General features: G+C 39.4%; 1 protein-coding gene across 1 annotated transcript in view; it reads left to right on the top strand.

Annotated features, from left to right (window-relative positions):
- The window catches only part of HisCl1 (Histamine-gated chloride channel subunit 1), a 511142-nt gene that overhangs the window by 254638 nt on the left and 232882 nt on the right, over positions 1 to 23622 (top strand). The window lies entirely within an intron of this gene.

Here is a 23622-nt window from a genome sequence, read left to right as displayed (position 1 = left end):
CAGTCAGACTGTTATATTCGGTACGTAGCAGAAATCCCATTTATTGGAGTTGAGAGGCAGCATGAGAGACAAAGAACTTCACAACAAACAATGGTCAATGTAATGTTATTGTTGATCAATGTTATGCGCTTTCGATATTGTAGGCCTTCACATTTAGTTTTCCTCCGACTCTGAAGTACAACTCATCATCGTACGGTAAAACTGAATAAAACATAAATGACCGAAAATTGCATTCTACTTTTTATGTAGTCTTTTTCGGTAGGACCAATAACATAGGTATTTAAAAATTAAGGTGAATAAAATTGTTTATAGCTTAGACTGTAGTTTCTTATTCCCCGACTCTATATACCGATTTTCATCAAATTCTGTTAACCCATTTTCTCGTGGCTCGGCGTCGATATGGACTTAGCAACAAAAATACAAATTCATGAATATCTGTGTTATCATAGCCGGTACGGTAAAAATGTATGAGACATAAATGGTCGGAAATTTAATTCTATATAACTTTGGTTATGAGGTATTCATTAATACGACCACTAATAATATAAATATTTGAGAATTTAATTTTAGGCCTTCCCCTAAACTGCCATTTCATTCCGCGTGAATACAATTATTTATAGCCTAGATTGTAGCGACTTATTCCCCTACTTTTCATACCAATTTTATTGAGATAGGACCACTAATAACATAAATATTTGAAAATTAAATTTTAGGCCTTCCCCTAAGCTACCATTACAATCAGCGTGAATAGAATTATTTATGGCTTAGATTGTAGCGACTTATTCCCGGACTTTGCATACCAATTTTCATTACATTTTCTTTAGCCATTTTCTAGTGATGCGTGTACATGCATACAGACAGATTGACAGACAGACAGATAGACAGACAGACAAACACACAGACAGACAGCCATTTCATCCCTGCCTTCTCACTATATTTCACCATTTCAGGTTTAATTTAATATATTTCTTCTGCTATATGGCAACGGAGTTTGTTTACGGTCCTTTCCAATTCGTCAAGCGTAATTTCCCGAACATCTTTGTCTTCCTCCCCATGAGCTCTGTTGTTCGCGACGTCATCAGGAAGATTCCCTTTTACGCTGAGAAAATTTTGAAAATAATCCTTCCACCTCAACAATCAATCACTAAGATCTGCATTTAGGGCAGTTGGACAGGTGTCAGATTCCCTATCCGTTGTTTTCCCAGCCCTTTCTTGAATAATTTCATAGAAATTGGAAATTTATTGAACATATTCCTTGGTAAGTTATTCCAATCCCTAACTCCCCTTCCTATAAACGAATATTTGACTCAATTTGCCATCTTGAATTCCAACTATACCTTCGTATTGTGATCCTTCCTACTTTTAAAGACACCACTAAAAGTTATTCATCTACTAATGTCATTCAACGCCATCTCTCCACCTACAGTTCGGAACATACCACTTAGTCGAGCAGCTCGTCTTTTTTCTCCCAAGTCTTCTCAGCCCAAACATTGCGACATTTTCGTAACGCTACTCTTTTGTCGGAAATCACCCAGAACAAATCGAGCTGCTTTTCTTGGGATATTTTCCAGTTCTTGAATAAAGTAATCCTGGTGAGGGTCCCATACACCGAACCATACTCTATTTGGGGTTTTACCAGGGACGTGTAAGCCCTCTCCTTTCCATCCTTACTACAACAGCTAAACACCCTCATAACAATGTGCAGAGATCTGTACCCTTCATTTACAATCCCATTTATGGGATTACCCCAATGAATATATTTCCTTTTATTGATCCCCATAAGGTACTTCCACCCCATCAACGCAGTAATTAAAACTGAGAGGACTTTTCCTATTAGTGAAACTCACAACCTTACTTTTAACCCTGTTTATCACCGTACCATTGACTATCCAGGTCATTTTCTGTTGCTGATAATCTGGTTTATTTATTACACTATACAGAACGACATCATCCACAAAAAGCCTTATCTTTGATTCACTTTTTTACTCATATCATTTACATTGTATAAGAAAACATAAAGGTCCAGTAACACTGCCTTGAGGAATTCCCCTCTTAATTATTACAGGGTCAGATAAAGCTTCGCCAACTGTAATTTTCTGAGATCTACTTTCTAGAAATTTAGCAATCCATTCAATAACTCTTTTATCTAGCCCAATTGAACACATTCATGCCAGTAGTTCCCATGGTCCACCCTATCAAATGCCTTATCTGCTATATCTTGCTGGAATCCTACCGGTTGAGCTTCAGTGGAATAACATTTCCCAGTTCCAGTTATTTATTTTGCAAATATATCTAATCTTTCAAGCGGAAGTGATAGTTATCACAACATGTCTTGAAGAAAATCTGGAAATGAAATGTAGGAATAGGAACGTTTTCATTTTTACGAACAGCCAAGTGGCCTTTAAGGCACTAGAAGAATCTGGATAATATCCAGAATTGTCTGGTATTGCCATTGACTTCTACTGAAGCTCGCAGAGTACAACATTGTCAAAATATTATGGGTACCAGGGCATGCAGGTATAGAAGGAAATGAAAAGACAGATAAACTGGCCAGGAAAGGGGCAGAAACACATTTTGTAGGCCCAGAATCTGTATGCGGGATTTCCTATGGACAAGCCCGATGCTACATAGGAAAATGGGTACAGAAGAAAGAAATGGAGATCTGGAAAAATACTCCAGGTTGCAGGCTTGCAAAGGAACTGATAAAAGGACCAAACAAGAAGCATACTAAAGGACTGTTGAAACTCAGCAGAGAAAATATAAGAAGGGTAGTAGGACTGTTGACAGGACACTGCCATCTAAAAAAACCTGCATAGAATTGGAGTAATAAGACAATGTATGTAGGAAATGCAATGGAGCAGAGGAATCAGCTGAACACAGACTTTTCGAATGTGAGGCGCTGGGTAGAAACTCTCCACTCTAGGACTACCAGGTGAAGAGAGAGAAAATCCAAGAAGACCCAATAAGAACCACCTGCAGCTTGGTGAAAGGAGCAGGTATATCTAGGTGGGAATGAAGGTAAAACATTGTAGCAGAAGATCTTAGAAGGCGACGCTAATTAGAGGCCCCATGAAGAAACGAAGAAGAAGAAGAAGCAGAAACATGTCTAATATAATCAGAAAAAAATTCCCAAAGCTTACATGCAATGCATGTCAAACTGACTGGCCTGTAATTTTCAGCTTGATGCCTATCAACCTTTCCTTTGCACACAGGGGCTACTATAACAACTCTCCATTCATTTTTTAACTCCTTCATGCAAACAATAATCAAATACGTACTTTAGATACGGTATTATATCCCAACCCATTGTCTTTTGTACGTCCCCAGAAGTCACATCAATTCCAGCCGCTTTTCTGGTTTACAAATTTGTATCTTATTTTTAAGTCTCATTGTTATCATAGGTAAACTTCAATACCTCTTTAACAATAGTCACCTCGTCTCTCTGGACATTGTCCTTATAACCAACAATCTTTACACACTGCTGACTGAATATTTCTGCTTTTTGATGGTCCTCACATACACACTCCCCTTGTTCATTAATGATTCGTGGAATGTCTTTCTGGAACCACTTTCTGCCTTAAAGTACCTATACATACCCTTCCATTTTTCACTAACATTTGTATGACTGATAATTATGCTTGCCATCATGTTGCCCTTGGCTGACTTCTTTGCTAGATTCAATTTCCTAGTGAGTTCCTTCAATTTCTCCTTACTTCCACAGCCATTTCTAAATCTATTTCTTTCCAGGCAGCACCTCCTTCTTAGTCTCTTTAATTCTCTATTGTAAAACAGTGTGTCTTTACCATTCCTTACCACCTTTAAAGGTACAATCCTGTTTTCACATTCCTCAACAATTCCTCTAAACCCATCCCAGAGTCTGTTTACATTTTTGTTTATCGTTTTCCACCGGTCAAAGTTACTTTTTTTAAACTCCCTCATGCCTGCCTTATCCACCATATGGTACTGCCTAATGGTCCTACTTTTAAGACATTCCTTTCTATCACATTTATTTTTAACTTCGACAAAAACAGCTTCGTGATCACTAATACCATATTTTACTTCGGCTTCTCTATAGAGCTCATCTGGTTTTACCAGCAACACGTCCAGTATATTCTTCCCCCAGTTGGTTCAATCACATTCTTAATCAGCTGTCCTTCCCATATTAATTTACCATTTGTTGGTCTAGCTTCCTGACGTTCGCATTACCTTCCCAATTGACATTTGGTAAATTGAGATCATCCACTACAATCACAGTCCTTTCCATGTCATTTCCCACATAGCTGTATACCTTATCAAATAATTCTGAATCAGCGTCAGTATGCTACACTTTCCCGGTCTGTTGCCTATTAACTTTAGAAATGAGGCTTACACCTAAAATTTCATATTTGTCATCTTTACCTTTTTCGTAGCTTAAAATTCTTCTTTCACCAGAATGAATACGCCCCCTCCTACCATTCCTATCTTATCTCTACTATACACACTGCAGTTCCGTGAGAATATTTCTGCTTCCATGATATCATTTCATAGCCACGATTCAACTTCTATTACAATATCTGGTAGGTATCTTCTTCTTTCTCTTCTTCTTATTCTTATCCTACCGCTCTTCCCACACCTGTGCGGTCGCGGGTGCGCTCTGTGTCGCACTATTGCGTGTTTATGTGGTGGTTGGTAGTGTAGTGTGTTTTGTGAATATGAAGAGGAGAGTGTTTTGACGGGCACATACATCCAGTCCGCGAGCCAGAAGAATTAATCAGAAGCGATTAAAATTCCCTACCCAGCCGGGAATCGAACCCGGGACCCTCTGAACCGAAGGCCAGTAGGCTGACCATTCAGCCAATGAGTCAGACAATACCTAGTAAGTATATATCTATTAAATTTCTTAATTCTCTTCCTTTGTTTACAATACTTTTACAGTTCAACACAAACATTTTTATGTCATCCCTACTTCACTTCCAGATCCCTGTACCCTTATCACCGCTCCCTAGATCACCCCATTTCCCTGAATGTACTTCCCTATAACCCTTCTAAACAAATTTCCTAACTTATACGTACCACTGCGGTTTAGGTGAAGGCCATCTGAGTGCAGATCCTTGTCTCCTACCCATCCATTAGGATATAGAAATCTCACTCCCAGTTTCCCACATACCCACTCCATAGACTTATTTAAATCCCCATCACCTTCCAGTTAGTATCCATCCTACATAATATTCCACTGATAACAATCTCCGCTTCCTTAAACTTCGCCCATGCTGCTTTTACCTGATGCCACATATCTCCAACTATGTTGGTACTTTTACCTGCTTGCCTTACGTTGTTCGTACCCACATGAAACACTACCACCGTCTCCTTTCTCTCCTCCTGCTCTTCTACTTTCCTCAGTATCTTCCTTAACCTAATTTCTGGATAACACTCTACCCCGTTTTACTCCACACAGTTTCCCCACATGTCCAACAATGGAATGCCCCAGGACCAGAGCCTCAACCCTACCCACCTCATTTGATCTCCTCCACTCTTTGTCAGCCTTACCTTTCCTGCATGCTGCAGAAGCTACTTCCTCCCCCCTTTTCTCCCCTCCCCCAAGACCCTTTTCCATCGGTCTTTTCCTATCCTCTACTCTGTCCTGCCTTTATCCTTCCTCCTACTTCCACACTTCTGAACAACAGTTCCCTGTATCTTCCTTCTGTTGTTCTATTTGCAGCGACTCATACTGATTTCTCACAGACACCTGTCTTGAATTCCGATCCTGAATAGAGCCCTTAGCCTGCACTCTCCTTTCCATTAGAACATTCGACCACCTGTCTTCTACAATTCCGCTCTTTCTTTCCCATCCCACTTTTATACTTTCTGTATCCTGTACATTGTTTGAGGGAGGACTACCTTCCTTCTTGTCTTCTGAAAGAATCCTAATTATCTCTCTCAAACTCTCCAACTCCTCCCTCATACTTTAAATGCCTGGCCACACCCACACTTGCTGCTTAGTCATATTTTACGGAAAAATTAAAAGTAAAAGGAAAACTAAATAACTTGCGTGTAAAGAAAGTAAAGTAAAGAAATATTGCCTAGGATAGTACACGAAGATCACACGACAATAAGGTAATTAATATACTACTACACTACAATACTACTTAGTCGTACTATATTTTTATCCTATAACACGCCAACAGGATAAAAACTGCCGTTAATTACTGGATACCGAAAGGAATACACAAGAATTCTAAACTGCAGTTGAAACTATCCTAATTACAAGAACAGAATTCTAGTAAGACAGTTTCTACATAGACTTCTACTATGCTACACAAATATTTTACAACAGAATAAGCACGCTAATTTCTTATAAGATACTACAATATACTAAAATAATATTAAACTACGTCAGACGTATCCTAATTATAATATGTTGCTAATAAACACAAATAGAAATGAAGTGTCCAGTCATGTCGAGTGATTCTCTGAAGTATTTCATTTCCTTTTCGCTCCCTTTCTAAGATTCTCTATCACTGTCCAGAAATCTTTCCCTGCTTCTTGACATAGCTTTTCCAAGTTATTACCAACATCTTACCACGAATTATTCTTGGATTCAACAACTACTTGTTCAGCTTTGTTGCTTCCATCTACGTACAATTCCTCGTCTGCATCAGTCCTTGTTTGGAGCCATTTCTGATATGCCTTCTCCTTTAGTTTCCAAGCTGCTCTCATTTCATCATTCCTCCAAGATGTTCGTTTATTTCTATCCTTACACAAAGTTGTTCCTGGATATTCCCCAGCTGTTTCTACTACAGCATTTTTGATGCCACCCATTCTATTTCTATATCCTGGTTACAGTCCATTGTTTAGAACTTTTCAATAATCATATCCATGAACTTCTGTGTCATTTCCTCGACCTCGATATTTCTACTCTTATTCGTCTGCAGACAGGTATCATTTTCTCTGTCCTAAGCCTAAAGATACATAGTTCACTATAGATCAGATAGTGGTCTGTAACATAGAAATATCCCCGAAAAACGCGCACGTTCCTAACAGATCAATGTCGGTTATGATATAGTATATTATGGGTCTGGTGCCCCTACCCTCCCATGTGTATGGGTGAATAGCCTTATGCTTGAAGAATGTATTTTTAACTGCTAATCACATAATAGCACAGAAGTCCAGCAATCGCTTCTCATTCCTATTAGCTTCCATATCTTCCCCACTTTTAGCAATCACCCTTTCGTATCCTTCAGTTCTATTTCCTGCTCTGGCATTCAAATTACCCATTAGCACTGCCTTTTCCTTGCTGTTGACCCTCATTATAATGCCACTCAATACTCCACAAAAATTGTCAACTTCATCCTCATCCGCACACTCATATGATGAATCGACAGACAATTTTCGTCCTATTTCCACCAATCGCCAAATCTACCCAAATTATTCGTTCATTTACGTGCCTACCAGAAACTATGTTGCGTACAATAGTACTGTATTCCTGTTGAGCAGTTCTGCCCCAGACTCCACCTTTCCCTTTTTAACACGCGTCAAGTACATTTTGTAAACTTGCCCTCGTTATCTCCCCTTACCCGAATATCATTAACACGTAACACATCCAGATGCATCCTCGTTGCTGACTCAGCCAGTTCTACTTTCTTTCTTCCATAAGCCCCATTAATTTTGATAGCTCCACATCGACTTCCTTTTCGTTCGACAAGTTGTTTCCAAAGAGTCCCTCTCCTGCAAAATGGGAGTAGGACTCCGTTACTCCCATTCGTACGAGGCTTGATTAACACGTTCTGAGCGTGTTCGGTGGAAATCTGTGAAGCAGGATGGTACCCTAACATACACATAGTCCCAGTAAAGATCGCTTCTCTAACCGGTTAAGGACAACTGGTGGATTGTATTGTTCTAGCCGCCTGAGCACGAGGCAGGCCATGACTCGGAATATGCCCAAGATTCCCTCTACCATTCCTTAGCAATTGGTATCCCGTCCTAATAACGATGAGAAAACCACAGATTAATTTCTGCCAATACTTCAACGCATACACGATCGATAACACTTCTAGCTCAGCCGCAAAGGAATGTCTCTCATGCTTTCTTAGCTTTCTACTAACAAAAGGTAAGTAGGTTTTCTGTTCAGGGTCGTCATTTTCTTCCTGGTATAGTATGGTGCCGATTCCGATGTTTGAGGCACCCGCCTGAAGAATAAATGGCCTATTAGTATCTGGATACCCCAATTTTATGTTGTTCATGAGCATATCCTTGGGCTTATAAAAAGCTTCGTCGCATTCTCAATTCCAATGCCATCTGTTCCCTTTTTTGAGTAATTCCTCAAGAGGTGGAAGCGTTTGAGCATATTGTGGACAGTGATTCTCAAAGAACTGGTACATGCCTAGTAAGTGTTACACTCTGATTGGTTTAGGAAATTTATTGATTGCTTCAGTTTTCACTGGATTTGATTTTACGCCATTACAATCAGTGATATGTCCTAAAACCAAGATGTCGGACTTGCAGAAGTGCTACTTAGCTAGATTAATGTGGAAACCTGCTCTTGAAAGATTAAGCAGTATATTCTCCAGTTTAACCATGTGTTCTTCCAGAGTTTCTGTTGCTAAAAGTAGATCATCAATGTATCTCGTAGTAAAGCTTTCAACCTCTTCCGTAAGACACGGTTAAGGACTCTAATGAGTGCCGCGCTGGCATTACGCTAACTAAAAGGGAATCTGCATCAAACATAGCTCTGTTGGACATACATGAACCCAGTAAACAATCTCGATTTCTCTTCCAAGAGAATATGGTAATAAGAAGATGTAAAATCGGCAGATGAGAAATATTTCATGCCCTGAAGCTTACTGACAATATCCTTGATGGTTGGAACCTAGTCATTCTCGGGTATTAGTTTCTCAATCACTGCGCGATCATCCTAGCAAACTCGGAGTGAAACTCGGGTTTTGGAATGACTACGAGAGGATTAATAAATAGTGTTCTGGCTTTCATGACAATCCCATTTTTTCCATCTCTTCTGTGATCTTTCCTACCCTAGAGTGAAATTTTTCAGGGATCGGTTAAGCCTTCTTTTTGAATGGGATCCAATCTGTTATTAATATTGAATATTTGAAATACGAAATTATGCCTGGCCTGGAATCAAATAGATGTTTCTATTTCAACAATAAGTCTAGAATTTGAGCTCGTTCTTGGTCTGATCTTATAGCTTCCTGAGCTTTGATGTAGATGAAATAAAATTGATGTACATTCCTTTCGCCTACTTTTAAAATCTTGTCTATGGCTGTATAAATCTCTTCTATGACCTCTTGACATTCTTGTTCCCTCGGAGGCAAGGCGTTATTTCCAATGTGGAAAGTGCATTGATCATTTATCCCATACGAATTGAAAGAAGCAATCTCAGAAAAAACATCTTTCTTAAAGTGAATTTGGTTGGCATTCATATCAATTGTAGTCCGATAAGACAGCAAAACGTCGGCTTCAAGCATAATGTTCTATTTAATATGGGACATAAAATGAGTGTGAAAATTTTGTGTTCTCAATTTCAACATCCAAAAACGTTAGCTGCTTTCGCATGATCGCTTTGTCAGGGATAATGCATCGGAACTTGACATGCGATACCTCAATTATCGGAATCACATTTCTATCTTTAAGATTATCCAGGAACAATGTCGCAGTCACACTAATGGTCGATCCAGTATCCAGTAAGCATTTTACATTTACATCACAAATACGGGCCAGAATTATAGGAAATATAGTTCGTGTTCTAGAATTTAATTGCACATTTTCCTCTAACAGGTCATCTAACTTGGTCATCCTAGAGTCAGTTTGAACTACAATCCACTCTTGACATATATTAAGGCTAGAATTGCGGGAATTGATAATATATCCCCTAGTTCATGACAGTTCTTTAATCTCCTCTTTGTCGTATCCTGGGCCATTACTATTTTGACCTTGGTTCCGCTCTCTCCTTCTCTCTTCCTGATATTGAAGACTCCCAGCATCTACGATATTGGGATTGGTGTTCTGGCCTTGTATTGCCTGCTTCCACCTTTCCTTCTCCTGGGCTGAGTGTTGAAGATCGTTCAGATATCTTTCCGTCTCTTCTCCATTCTGGTCTCCTTTCTCCCTTGATTGGTGGAAGTCCTGATTTCTCCTCCAATTTTGTCTGTAGTTCACGTATGGTCTTCTCCGGTTGTTTCTTCCAGAATATTCCCATTCTCTGGAATTTCTTTACCTGGAGAATGGCGATCGATTACCTGGTTTATGTTCATCATCACTTCTCCTATAAATCCACCCATTTTTCATCATTCCGGTTTTCCTGTTAATCCGGGTTATGAACTATATTCTCTTCTTCTCTGTGAGTTATTGTGACCTGATGAATTCGACGCTCCTGATTTCAAATATTACGTACAGGCTCCTTAAATGTCATGTCTAACTGTCGCAACAGTGACTCGGTCTGAATTGAGGATTGGTCATTAGAAGCTATCATAATCCTGTGAATAGCGGTCGGCAGTTGACGAATGGTGACTTTGAAGAGTTCCTGTTAGGCTGGAGGTGAATCAAGTTCCCGGATCTTCCTTAATTGACTGATAAATACTCCGAATACTTGGTTGGCAATGATCACGCATACTTTCTTACATAAAGACCTGACTTGAGGTAAGGTTGAACATCACTGCTCCAATATTTCTCTAAGAACGCCTTTTTAGTCTTCAAAGTCATCGAACGAAAATCTTAAAGCGACAAGCCACGTATGAACAGAATTCTCTAAATATCGCTCTGTAACACGGATTTGCCATTCGGGATGTATCATTGTATTGCGGAAATAATCCTGAAGGTCATTAATAAACCCCTTAGGTGTAATTCTCCTCACCTTGTTAAACTTCTTCGGTTGGTCTTCCTGTAGTCTTATAATATTCACAATCTGTGGTTGAACTATCGAATTCAGTTCTCGGGTGCCATTATTGCCACCTTGAGCCATATCTTAATATATACCTCAATTTATTCATGAGAACACTGAGGCATAATTTTATTTAACGCGTCATAGAGCCGCAGGGAATGAAGGTAGAAACCCTGGTTGGCCGTGCCATAGGCCATGGGAACCCCGTATTGATCCGAAAGGAACGGATTCCTAGAGTTTATACTGCGCCGCAAGCCGTGATTTCAGTCATTCAGACCCCTACTATAGCGTCAAGCCCAACGGATGTAACCTGGAGGGGAGGTAATTTAAACATGGGGACCCATAGAACAGTTGTTTCAGGTTGACAAACCTCGCTTTCGCAGGGCTGGAATCATTTGAATTTGAGTCGATATTTCCGCCACTAAGCTACTTTCCACAGATCTGACTCGACACATAATTAAGAACAGAATTATCACATGCCAGGAGTCGATAATAGTATGTATTTGTGTCCAACTGAGAGAAGTGCGCATTTACAGGCGAGGCCGTTACAAAGGAGGCGGCTCTGATAGCCGGCACTTTACCTCGAAAGCGGCGTCATTAAAGGCCATAAAATCTTGCTTGGAGGGGGAAGCGCTTTCATTCGCATTCTCATTCGCATTCGCGTTCGCTTTCGCTCAGTGTTCACTCACTTCGTCGTATTGATTCCGATTCGCAGTGGCAGTTTTCTCATTTATACTCTTTATGTGTTACAGAAACGTATTAATTTTCAGCGTTTTGTGAACCTCAGTAATAAGTGACACTTGGTTCTAAATTGATTTTTATTCATTATTATGAAGCGCCAAGTGCGGCTTGGCAATTAACAATCTCACTAGATACTTTCATTATGAGCTTTGTGACGCTATTAGTTGATCGTTGTGAGTCGTTGTGAAACCTAATAACGCAATCCAGTAGCATAAGCATTTTAAATGCGTTCGCGGATCACGATGATAACGTGTGCGTATCTTACAGATATTACCGCTGAGAAAGACTGATTTCTACCGGGCTAGTTCCCATACATTAGTGACGCATAAATCTGGACTAAAATTTGTGCGTAGGCTATAGTAAGGTCGAGATCTTGTGTACGATCACGCCTAGTGGTGAAGCAGATGTACTGAAATATATCATCATTCCAGACGATTCCAGGATCAAGAAATTGACAACGATGGCGTCACTAGTACTCGAAGCGAAGACCTTCAAGCCCGTGATGACTGCTGTTACGATGGGCTAAGCGTCCATGATATAGCGGTCATGTGATTCGTCGCTGATGGAGAGATGACTGCAAAGTTAAATCCTTATATCTATATGCATGCAAGGGTGATGGTTTGATACACTAGTATAGGGATTCTCAAGTAATTATTAGTTAAATGTAAGCCAGTACGGCACTTGTTTCGCTCAGTTTTTTATAAGATTAAGTACTTCAGGGCTGCAATGCATTTTCAAGCCCCGACCTGTTTATATTTTAATTAGATGGGTACGAAGGGAAAATATTTTAGTTAAAACTGTGTGTTTCTTTTGTTTTATGAAGTGTTTTATTCCCTATTTTGTTGATTTTGGTAGAGATGTTGGGTAGAATCGTCACTGTGTCAAACTGAGCTATGCGACATCAACGTCGCGAGATTTACAGAGTAGATTAGAGACAGCATTAGATCAGGATGTTTTTCTATGCATGTAGCATAAATATTTCAGCTGCGGGGAGTGCACCGTAGAGTTATATTCACCGTTGAATACAGAGCAGTGTCTTCAACCTTTGGGTTAGGTATGTTCAGGAATGTAAAAGGGTCTCAGTCCAAGGATGTATTATGTGGGAGGCTAGGAATGACATGAGATGTTGACGGGGCTGAAATAATGAAAGAACGGCGATCAAGCGTTGTGATTACTGGGAGCTCTGATTTATATGTGTAATAAGCCAGCCTGTGATTATGTATTGGTAGTGCGTTAAATGTTGTTAGAGATAATTCTATTCCAGTGTGCAGAGATAACGAGTCGGCTAGGGTCCGACAATTTGTTAAAACTCCAATGTAGAATTCCCCAAGTTAGCCGTACCTTAGAGCCCTCTATGAGTGAATGTGATTTGCACGAGCGAGCCCGTTACTTCCACGAACTACCGTCTATCTGCTCCAGTAATTTAAATGCTTGTCGCTCTACAGCTGATCGACCAGGCCGTGTGGAGAAATGACGGCGGTGCTGCGTCTTGTTGACATATAATCTACGGAGACTGAATTTGTCGGAATCGACTCCTGACGCCTCTATCAACGTCATTGTATATTTGTGTTAGTTTATTTTACAGGCGATTTTGTGCGTGTGCCTTCTGTTGTTTTTAATTTGTTGTGTATATTGATTTGTTTTGTCTTGTGATGTTGTCCTGTGTTGTGTAAGGCCATACATTAGCCCGCTGGCTAATTTGTGGGAAGACAGTTTTCACCCTGATCCTTTGCACAATGGGTACGGACCCATATGATTAGAGTCTGTAAATTAGGCTCAGTCCTGAACAAGTGCTTTTTATATGTTTGTGTCCGAGTATTCGGAATGTGCACATGACAGTCAGACCAATTACTAGTGTATCGAGTATTACGTGCTCATCTAATAGACGGTTTTAGATCGAGCCTACGGGCAAAAGACTTACGGATTTAACGAAGCAGTCATACCATCCAAATAATGTAATACGTTCCAAATTTCATGTAAAAATTTTGTAATCGTAAATTTTCGGGTCGTTACCCGTGTTCTTTGTATAAACCATTGCTAACATGTCAAAAATATGTAAATGTGTATATCACTTTTTCCGACTACCTTCCCGGTCGATTTGACGTTTATTTAATTTGCTTTATTGATTAGTGTGAGCTTTATTCATGTTTTAGATTAATAAATCCATCTCACCCGTAATACCTGCGTTCTCATTCAGTTCCTGTCCATATACATTTAGTATAATTTAGTAATTAGAGATTTTTGTTGCCCAATTCTGAACGTAGGTGCTGCCTATCTGAGGTGGTAAAGGCGTGCTTGGTTCGCCCAGATGGACGTGGATTCGAATCCCCGCCAGTAAGTCGTAAAATTTAAGAAACTATATTTCCACTTCCGGAGGTGCATATGGCCCTGAGGTTCACTCAGCCTACACCAAAAATGAGTACCAGGTTCATTCTTGAGGGCAAAGGCGGCCGGGCGTAGAGCTAACCACTCTACCCCATCACGTGCCGAGGTTAACAATGGTGGAAGCCTTTACCTTCCACTCCTCCAAAGGCCTTTATGGCCTGTACGGAGGTGACTTTGCTTTGCTTTGCTTTAATTCTGAACGTACCACGTGCTTTTACCCTGAGCTAGGCCAAATTCTGTGACAGGATACGGTGCAAACTAATGAAACGCTGGGTTGATTAGCTACAGTTTGGTCCTATAATATCAGAGGTGTTGAAGTTTTAGGCTCTCCACTAAATCGTTTCTCAATCCGATTCTGTTTTTCGAGCAGTGAGCTTCACTTTCAAATCTACCTGAACCTGGGTAAGAATGAAGTAAGAAAGTATTTCAAAAATACTGTAACTAATGGAACAACAATTCTACTGAAGAAGATCGTTAATTTTTTTAAACGGATGGACGGATAATATTCATAAAAGTGTACTCATATTTAATAACGGAACTCAATTCCCGTCTGTGGTCTGCTAAGTTACTCGATTCCCGTCTGTGGTCTGCTAAGTTCCTCACCCCGTCATTTCTTCCTTTTGATGCGGGTGGTGCTTACATGTTTAGTGCAACATGTTTGTAGTTGTCAGTGAATCCCACTCTGATTGAAGTGCACCTCTTGGGATTAAAGATGACATCCTTGAGGCTGGTACAGTCGTGCAATCATCTTCTATATAATTTTAGTGTAAACTGAAACTGACAAAGGAGAATTACGACAAGTTCGTGCCAGACCGGAATAAATATTTCACGTCTCAAGCGAAACTTTACTTGGCTCCCTCCACGATGAATAGTTCAAGAATATCTGGAATAAACTGAAAGTTTGGACGGTTTCACTAGGGTTAAATATCATTGAATTTTGGAGCTGCGGCTCTTAGAAACATTACGATTGGCGTTTTTACTGCACATTTGCTTCAGAGAATTTTCTATCATCGCACACACTCGTCGGTAGACACACATTTAGCTTTGAGCGGTGACAATAATATCATGTGATCTCGCACACGCTTTACTGAAGGTTTGGAAGAAAAATGAAGCATAATGACGACTTTTGCTCGCCACAACACCTGGCTATTTGTCGCCACTAATATCGCCAAAACAAAACATAACGTAGGAATAACACGGGCTATTAGAAAACACATAATTATATACACGGAAAGCACATTTTGACGGGGACAATTGGCCGAGGCCTTTCGGGGCTCTTGCACCATAGGGGTTTGGTTTGGCTTTGGAAATTCCCTGCTATGTACCCCTTTACCTTTCGCGGTCCTTATAAAAGTTTCCTTTATGACTTCTTCGCACTCTGTAGATTACTTGAATGGAAATATTGTTTATCGGATTCCTGCACTAATAATGCCTGGATCCCCACCACAGCTATGATATTTCTCTAGATGGCCTGTAATATATCGGAAAGGTACGAAGATAATTTCGTATAAATGAATAACTGACCCAAAGGAATAAGATCAACTTCTATTGAAGTTACGAACGAGCGCCAGAACAAAGAACACCACAGGCGTTTCGTAAAACGCGACCAAACCAGGCTGGTTAAAATTTGTGGTAATGGAACATTCAAAGCATGTCCTAGGTGTAACTTTCCTCTTTCTAATACTTGTTCTGTAATTTACCGTGAATGAATATGAACTATAGTGTTTGCTATATGATCTAGTTACGTGGTCTGGGAAGAAAATATTTTTCTTGTGGAAGGAAACCTGAATCTAGTGTTATCTATGTGATCCAGTTACGTGTTCTACGAAAAAATATTCTTCTTACAGGCCATCTAGAGAAATACCATAGCTGTGGTGGGGATCCAGGCATTATTAGTGCAGGAATCCAATAAACAATATTTCCATCCAAGTAATCTACAGAGCGCGAAGAAGTCATAAAAGAAGGATATGCTTCACTGAAGTGAAAGTGTTCTACTACGTACAACGTATGTTAGTAAAAAATAAAATGTTGCCTGGTAAAAGTTTCGGCAAATCTCAAAACCTCATGTGTTTGTACAGGACCTAAATGAATGAAACAATTTCAGTTGGTATTTTTGTGAGTAGTAGTCCATATTGAACATACCTATGTGCAAATTTTCGGTATGTGAACTAAACAATAATTTGGGCATCAATGGGTTAAATTATACTGGATAATTAATTGTTATATAGCAGTTCTGAGGGAGATGATTAGGGTGGTCATTTGTAAAAAATACAGAAGTTAGTATATATATCACTGATAAAGTCACCAGAATGAATAACAGATTATCGTGTAAGGACCTAGTTCGAGGAAATTTCCGCAGCTAAAACTTCCATATACTCGTACTTAATGTTCTACATTTCCTATTATAAGATGTCCGACTCATTGGTTGAATTGTCACCATTGAGGCCTTCGGTTCAAAGGGTCCCGGGTTCGATTCCCGGCCGGGTCGGGGACTTTAATCGCCTCTGATTAATTCTTCCTGCTCGGGGACTGGGTGTTTGTGTTTGTCCCAACACTTTCCTCTTCATATTCACACAACACACTACACTACCAACCACCACAGAAACACGCAATAGTGATTACATTCCTCCATATAAGGTTGGCGTCAGGAAGGGCATCCGGCCATAAAACAGGGCCAAGTCCACATGTGCAACACAGTTCGCACCCGAGACCCCGCAGATGTGGGAAAAGCGGTAGAAAATGAAGAAGAAATATAACAATTCACTTTTAAAAGTTATTTCCCTACCAGTACTAATGCTTGCAGTGACATATTTTAAAGCACTGTTGTTTTCCATGCTATTTCATGAAACAAGTTTGTAACATCATGGTAATCGGCCTCGTGTGCTTGGCAAAAGTGAAGTTTATCTAACCTGTATGTACACAATGTCTGTTCTGATGTGCATATTTGTAACTCTCCGGGGCTAAGGTTGGAAAGGAAGCAGTTTATTGTGTATATCATAGTACCATTTCAGTATTCGCCTGGATTTTAAATGGAAACCCTCAGAAAACCTCTTCTAGGATAGCAAAAAGTAAGTTTGTAACTCACTTCTCTATTCAGTTGTTTTTCTGAGGCTGTGTACACCTTGATACAATCCTTTAGACTAGTCTGAAATCGTGACGGGGTCAGGCAGCAAGCGACTGTGCTAATCCTCAAGCCACAGCTGTGAACTTAAAGTACACACGGCGAAGTTTACTTTTCAAAAGAATATACCGTACCCACTTCATTCGGCAAAGGTGCATGCTCATCAATCAGAAGATGAAGCCAAAAGGTTTCCATTTGTCGAAGACTTGTATCATCTTGTGGATAAGGCTTACATTTTTACCCAGGTAATGTGGATATGCAAGGTGCATAATGTTTCTAGGAAATATATTCTACTATGCACAGGACTTCGCGGGAGTGGGATAGGAATTGTGGCGATCATACCCCACAGCCCTGTTGTGAAATTGAGAACCAAAGAATATCATCTTCAAGGCAGTCGACCAGGCAAATGCGGGGGCTGTACCTTAATCAAGGCCATGGGCGCTTCCTTCCTGCTCCTAGCACTTTCCTATCCCATCGACGCCATGAGACCAATCTGTGTCGGTGGGACGTAAACAAGTTTTAAAGGTATATCACGGGAGGAAGACCCTCACAGACAGACACCCGCCTCCTCGAAATCAAGCTTACAAACACACAACTTGAATTGCTAAATAGATTTCTCTAGAGATACCTGAAGTTGTATTATCTTCTTCCAGGATCGATTTAGAATTAATTTCTGAAACGTAAAAGCTGGGAATCATCTTGTCCGTACTGGAAAGGTCGTCGAAGCTAATTTTCCGATTAGCCTATGTTAGAAACTATATCACTTAATGTACGCATCTGTGTGCAGTGTCAGCATGGCAGTGCACCTCCCCATTTCTCATATCACGTTATTAAATTATCCCAGATCGAGCGAATTGCTGCGTAATTTTGGTCACGTATCTGTAAGTTTGCATTCGGGAGATAGTGGGTTCAATTCGCACTGTCGACAGCCCTGAGGATGGTTCTCTGTGGTTTTCCACTTTTACACCAGGCAAATGCGTGGGCTGTACCTTAATCAAGCTCATGGGCGCTTCCATCCTGCTCCTAGCCCTTCCCTATTCCATCGACGCCAAAGGACAATCTGTGTCGGTTGGACGTGAAAAATTTGTAAAGATATACTGTATCATGGGAGGAAGTCCGAACATGGGGTACAAGTAACGTGGCATTCGCGGTAATACGAGACAAACTATATAGATTACGAATTGTGGGCTGTGACAGAATAAGTTGTTAATACATAAGTTCATTCCCGCTTAAACCTTTCTAATGGTATTCCAAATGATTAAAAATTATTATATATAACTCTGTACTGATAAATTGCTCAGCTCAATCCACTTGACAGTATGCCTCTGTGCACTGAGGAAAACCCTTTCGAACAGCTACAGCAAGTACGTTGGTCCCACGCCTCACAAGGGAGTGGTCAAATTTATCACGCCGAAACCCAAACTTAATATTTTAGCTTTTAGTGTTTGTATTAATAAAGGCTCACGTGCAAACGTTTTGCTGCCGATAAGCATTGATAGTTGGTATACAAGTAACGAAATTGCTATTTTCAATATAATCTTCTGCACTAGGCTACTTAATGAGTGGTGGACAGCTCTATACAAGAAATGGACAGTGTTTTGGAGGCATGTTAGTCTGCATCACTCTAATGTTATGTAATTATTGACATTTTGGGATCAATAGAATCGAAATAGTTTTTCATGAGTAATGTATTGTAACTGTACATCTCAGCAGAAAGCAAGAGACACCCCAGGGTTGCTCAGTAAGCACTGGCATGAAATAACTATAGTAGGCGCAAGTGACAGGAAAAAAATAACGTTAGGTTCGGTAATAAAAACGGCAATATAAGTGGAAAATTTACACATGATATATTTACAATAAAAGTGAAGATTTGCCATCGTGGGTAACTATGATGAAGATGATCACTACGTTAATTTGAGTTTTTATTAAACTCTTGGGGTAACATAAAAATAGTTCAGACAAATGGGATGGTACAGGCAAATTTCATCCTCACCATTCTAACTGAATTGATTCGTGACAATAATTTCGTGTTTGTAGATTATATGTAATAAAATTATTTCATTGTTTCTTGATAAAACAGGCTGTCGAGGTAAAATTCTCGAACACATCTGAAAAATACATCGAATAATCGTAAGATAATTGAAATATTAAAAAAGATGTTACAGAAAAATGTAAACATTCAAAGCGCTTAATTTTCTTGCAATGGAAATTTGATTTGAAATTACATCGTGGAAATTTACAAATTAATTTGGATAAACAATTTAATTTTATTTGAATATACTTTCAAACTAGTCAGCATTGGATCGAGGCGTCCACTATATATCTGTTCAGAATAGATTATCAATTAATTCATTAATCATTTAACATTAAGTGGTCACTTCAAGTAAACTGAAAAAAAAATTCTTCTAATGACCAAAATTAGTCATCAACGCTGGAACATGGAAAACAACGTTGATCATAATCCCTACACATTAGAACACAAATAAATCTGCCCAAATGACACACACATACTGTATGTCTGAAATAAATCACTTTCCCAATTACATCTACAACAACTACAAATGTACCACAATTCTACAATTCACCTAGTAAGAATAATGTACAGAAGAAATATAATACAATATCTACAAGTCATAAAATCACTACTCACACTCTCCAATCAATTTATTACGTAAGTGGCAGTACAAATGATGAACATGAAACTTAGCAAGTGGTCCTGCGTTCGAGCGATTATGAATTGAGTTCAGTTTAAATTGAACTTTTTTTTGCTAGTTGCTTTACGTCGCTCCGACACAGATAGGTCTTATGGCGACGATGGGACAGGGAAGGGCTAGGAGTGGGAAGGAAGCAGCCGTGGCCTTAATTAAGGTACAGCCCCAGCATTTGCCTGGTGTGAAAATGGGAAACCACGGAAAACCATTTTCAGGGCTGCCGACAGTGGGGTTCGAACCTACTATCTCCCGAATACTGGATACTGGCCGCACTTAAGCGACTACAGCTATCGAGCTCGGTTTAAATTGAACTAACATATATTTTGATTGATTACAGTAGTATGGAATAATCTATGCCATAATGCAAAAAATTCTCGGTAAATAGCCAACAAATACACTCGTAGACTTGACAACTGTCAGTAACTTTACATCAGGATAATTTCATTCTCACAGTGACAAATTCTAGACTCTGTTAATGTGACCACGATCACGTATACATGAAGACACTGCTATTTATCACCTCTGACATTCAAATGTCAAATATTCATCTAATATGTCACAACATCGCTAAACACACGTCAGAATTCAATTATCTGAAGACTAATTATAACTCTCATATTATATAATCAATTAATCGAAGAAGTTCACTCAAAAAGACTCATAATATCAATTAATGTAATCTATTACAGTATCTCCCATAAAACACGTGGTCAGAAATAACGCAAAGTACCACACTCGTGAAATAAACCTTAATTTGTTGAAATCGATATAGAAGATCCAATCTAACATTCATCGCCATACACTTTTACTAAAGTACACCAAAATTGAATGATTACCTGATATCTGAATTAACATCTGGATGACACTGAGTTCGATTGCCACGAGGCGTGAATGTAAGCTCCAAATATTACCGAAATATTACTCGAAAATGAAAAATATTACCATATTAGATCAAATTACACATGTCAGTTCTCAAATAGCATAACATTCCTCAAATGTTTAACGATGACCCAGATGAAATGAAATGGCGTATGGCTTTTAGTGCCGGGAGTGTCCGAAGACATGTTCGGCTCGCCAGGTGCAGGTCTTTCTATTCGACACCCGTAGGTGACCTGCGCGTCGTGATGAGGATGAAATGATGATGAAGACAGCACATACACCCAGCCCCCGTGCCATTGGAATTAACCAATTAAGGTTAAAATCCCCGACCCGGCCGGGAATCGAACCCGGGACCCTCTGAACCGAAGGCCAGTACGCTGACCGTTCAGCCAACGAGTCGGACATGACCCAGATAACACACGGATACATTATCAATTATTCAACATTGTTATAAGGAAAACCTGCTATTCTGCATAACTAAAATATCCAATCTTGAAAATCCACATTTCGATACAATTCATACGGTTAAGTAATTAATAGAAGAAACATAAAGGAAATACAAGTAATTAACTACAAGACCACACCAAAAAAAGTAAGGAAAAATATACAACTACATAGAACAGATATCTAGTATAAGATGTACCGTAATCGACTTAACTTAGACTGCAGACTTCATGTTGAACGATGAAAAGTCGTCCTTTATTGATATGTTTAAGGCGCACGACCTTGCAATTCTCATCCACTGGCGACGGTCTCATGATCTAGCATCTCATAGTGGAATGAATATTGAATACTGAAATGAAATCCATCCTCGTATTCCGATGAGTGTAGAGGTCCTCTTTTTTCAATATCATGAAATGGTACGTACTTTCTCACAAGATACTAATAACATTCAACGTCTGTTAGGTTAGTAACTTTATATTTGAATCATGTAAACGAGCACAATTCCATAAGCAACTGTTTGACTAAATGTGAGTATGTAACTCCATTCGGGCGCGAAATATGTCGCTCCACTGTCCACTGCGGCGGCTAAAATTAGAGTGAGAGTTAATTGCGACGGTATGAATCAGAATGAAAGTGAGTGCTTGCACTACCTTTAGTTAAGTACGGCGCATTCCAGCGATTACCGGAAGTACGTGTTCAGTTCAGGTACTGAATTCTTATGTTATCGTTAAACACTAAATACACTCGTAAATTGACGTAAAAATAGGCACAAATTATCTTCTAAATGTTGTAACTGAGACATGACTTCATTACCACATACATGACCTAACTTCACATTGACACATGCACTCGTATTTACTGCAGATAGCGCTGTTAACTTCTTCCGATGATAAAATATTACACTATCCTTAGTTACATTTATCAGGCGAGAGTCAGTTGTTAGGGTGCATGGTTTTATTATTTTCTTTTGTACCGGGCGGCTCTGTAACCTCGCAAGCGATAAAAATAGCTGCACAAGTAAAACAAGTAAAACCTTGCATGTCATTTTCAAAGCACATTTGTCATGCCGACAAAAGACAGAGACCAGGTGATACACACTAAAATAAATCAATAAATTGTCTTCTCATAAGAAGGATACTGTCACAGTATACAGTATCATTAAATTATTTAGCCACATTTTCCCACTGTATATCTATATATACGCACTTCTCCATCGACTGGCCTGAAACTAAAAATATCCATATACTTTAAAACGTGATTTCTAACATCACTTTCAATTTACACTGATTTGTTAATGGCGAGGGTCGTGCTATACTACATATACATTATTGTGTTTTGAATTGCTGTAGGTACATCCTTATCTGGAAAACCATAATCAATGGCTGAGCAGATTAGTACGAGGTCCCCAAAAGTTGGTGAACCTGTCACCATAGAGAAGTAGTTTCTAGCTCAGATATGCTGTATTTTCAGACTATCCTCGCTGTTATTCAGGAGGCTAGGCTTATACCATCCACATTGTTTCCCGAACTCTCTGTGATAAAAGATATCATACTTTGAGCAATTAAGTGTCAGTTCTGACATTCGCGTAATTCTGCCAGATTTCAGCGAATCCGAAGCTCTGCTGGGCGACCTATGACTGAGTACTTGATTGATTTTTGTCGGGTAAACTTCAAATGTGTCACCAGAGAAATTTTACATGTCGACATCCTATTACAAGAAGCGCCGAACGGATTTTACTTTTCCGTTCAAAAATCCGACTACTTTTGAAACTGCAACCTTCGAATCCGGATATTGACATTCTAACCACTGATCTATAGAGGGAGTCCTATTATATGACAGTGTAGATTAAGTCGTACTTGAATTCACCAAACATCGCTACACCCCAGGACATGTGTACCAGTTAGTAATAGGCAATAATTTTAATGAACACAAAACAGGAAAATTTGTGAGGAATTTGAGGGTATTTAGGGATTATTTTATAATTCATGCCACTACCAGATGTTCACTGAATTTTAATTTCTTCCTTTGGATCGTTAATTTTAAACATTTACTTCCTGTTAAAATTATATCGTGAAGCTAAATATCAAAGTATGAAAGTGAAGGAAATTTAACAGAAATGGTTTCAAACAATAAATATTGCAGATAGAGGAGATTACGAATCAAATACACTCATCAAACAATGTTAAGCACATTTTCAGTTTGCAGTTTACCCACCTATGACTAATATTTATGTTTCATTTATGGTTAGATACCAAGTACATTGTTCAAATTATTGTAACCCTACCTTTTCCACAGCTAGGGGCATTCGACTCACGAATAGTAAATAAATCCAGTACACCAGAGCTGAGGTGACGTCCAAGGAAGGTTGTCAGTGAGCCTCACTTCCAAGTACTGTGCATTAAAATGCCTCTCCTTACGCTGCCTATGGCAGATCGTATCAAAATTATCAGTTTGATGCAACAGAACATAAG

This window comes from Anabrus simplex, chromosome 2 (genome assembly GCF_040414725.1).
Source record: "Anabrus simplex isolate iqAnaSimp1 chromosome 2, ASM4041472v1, whole genome shotgun sequence".
Taxonomy (NCBI): domain Eukaryota; kingdom Metazoa; phylum Arthropoda; class Insecta; order Orthoptera; family Tettigoniidae; genus Anabrus; species Anabrus simplex.
Note: the sequence above shows the minus strand (reverse complement) of the source record. Positions and strands in the feature narration are given on the sequence as shown.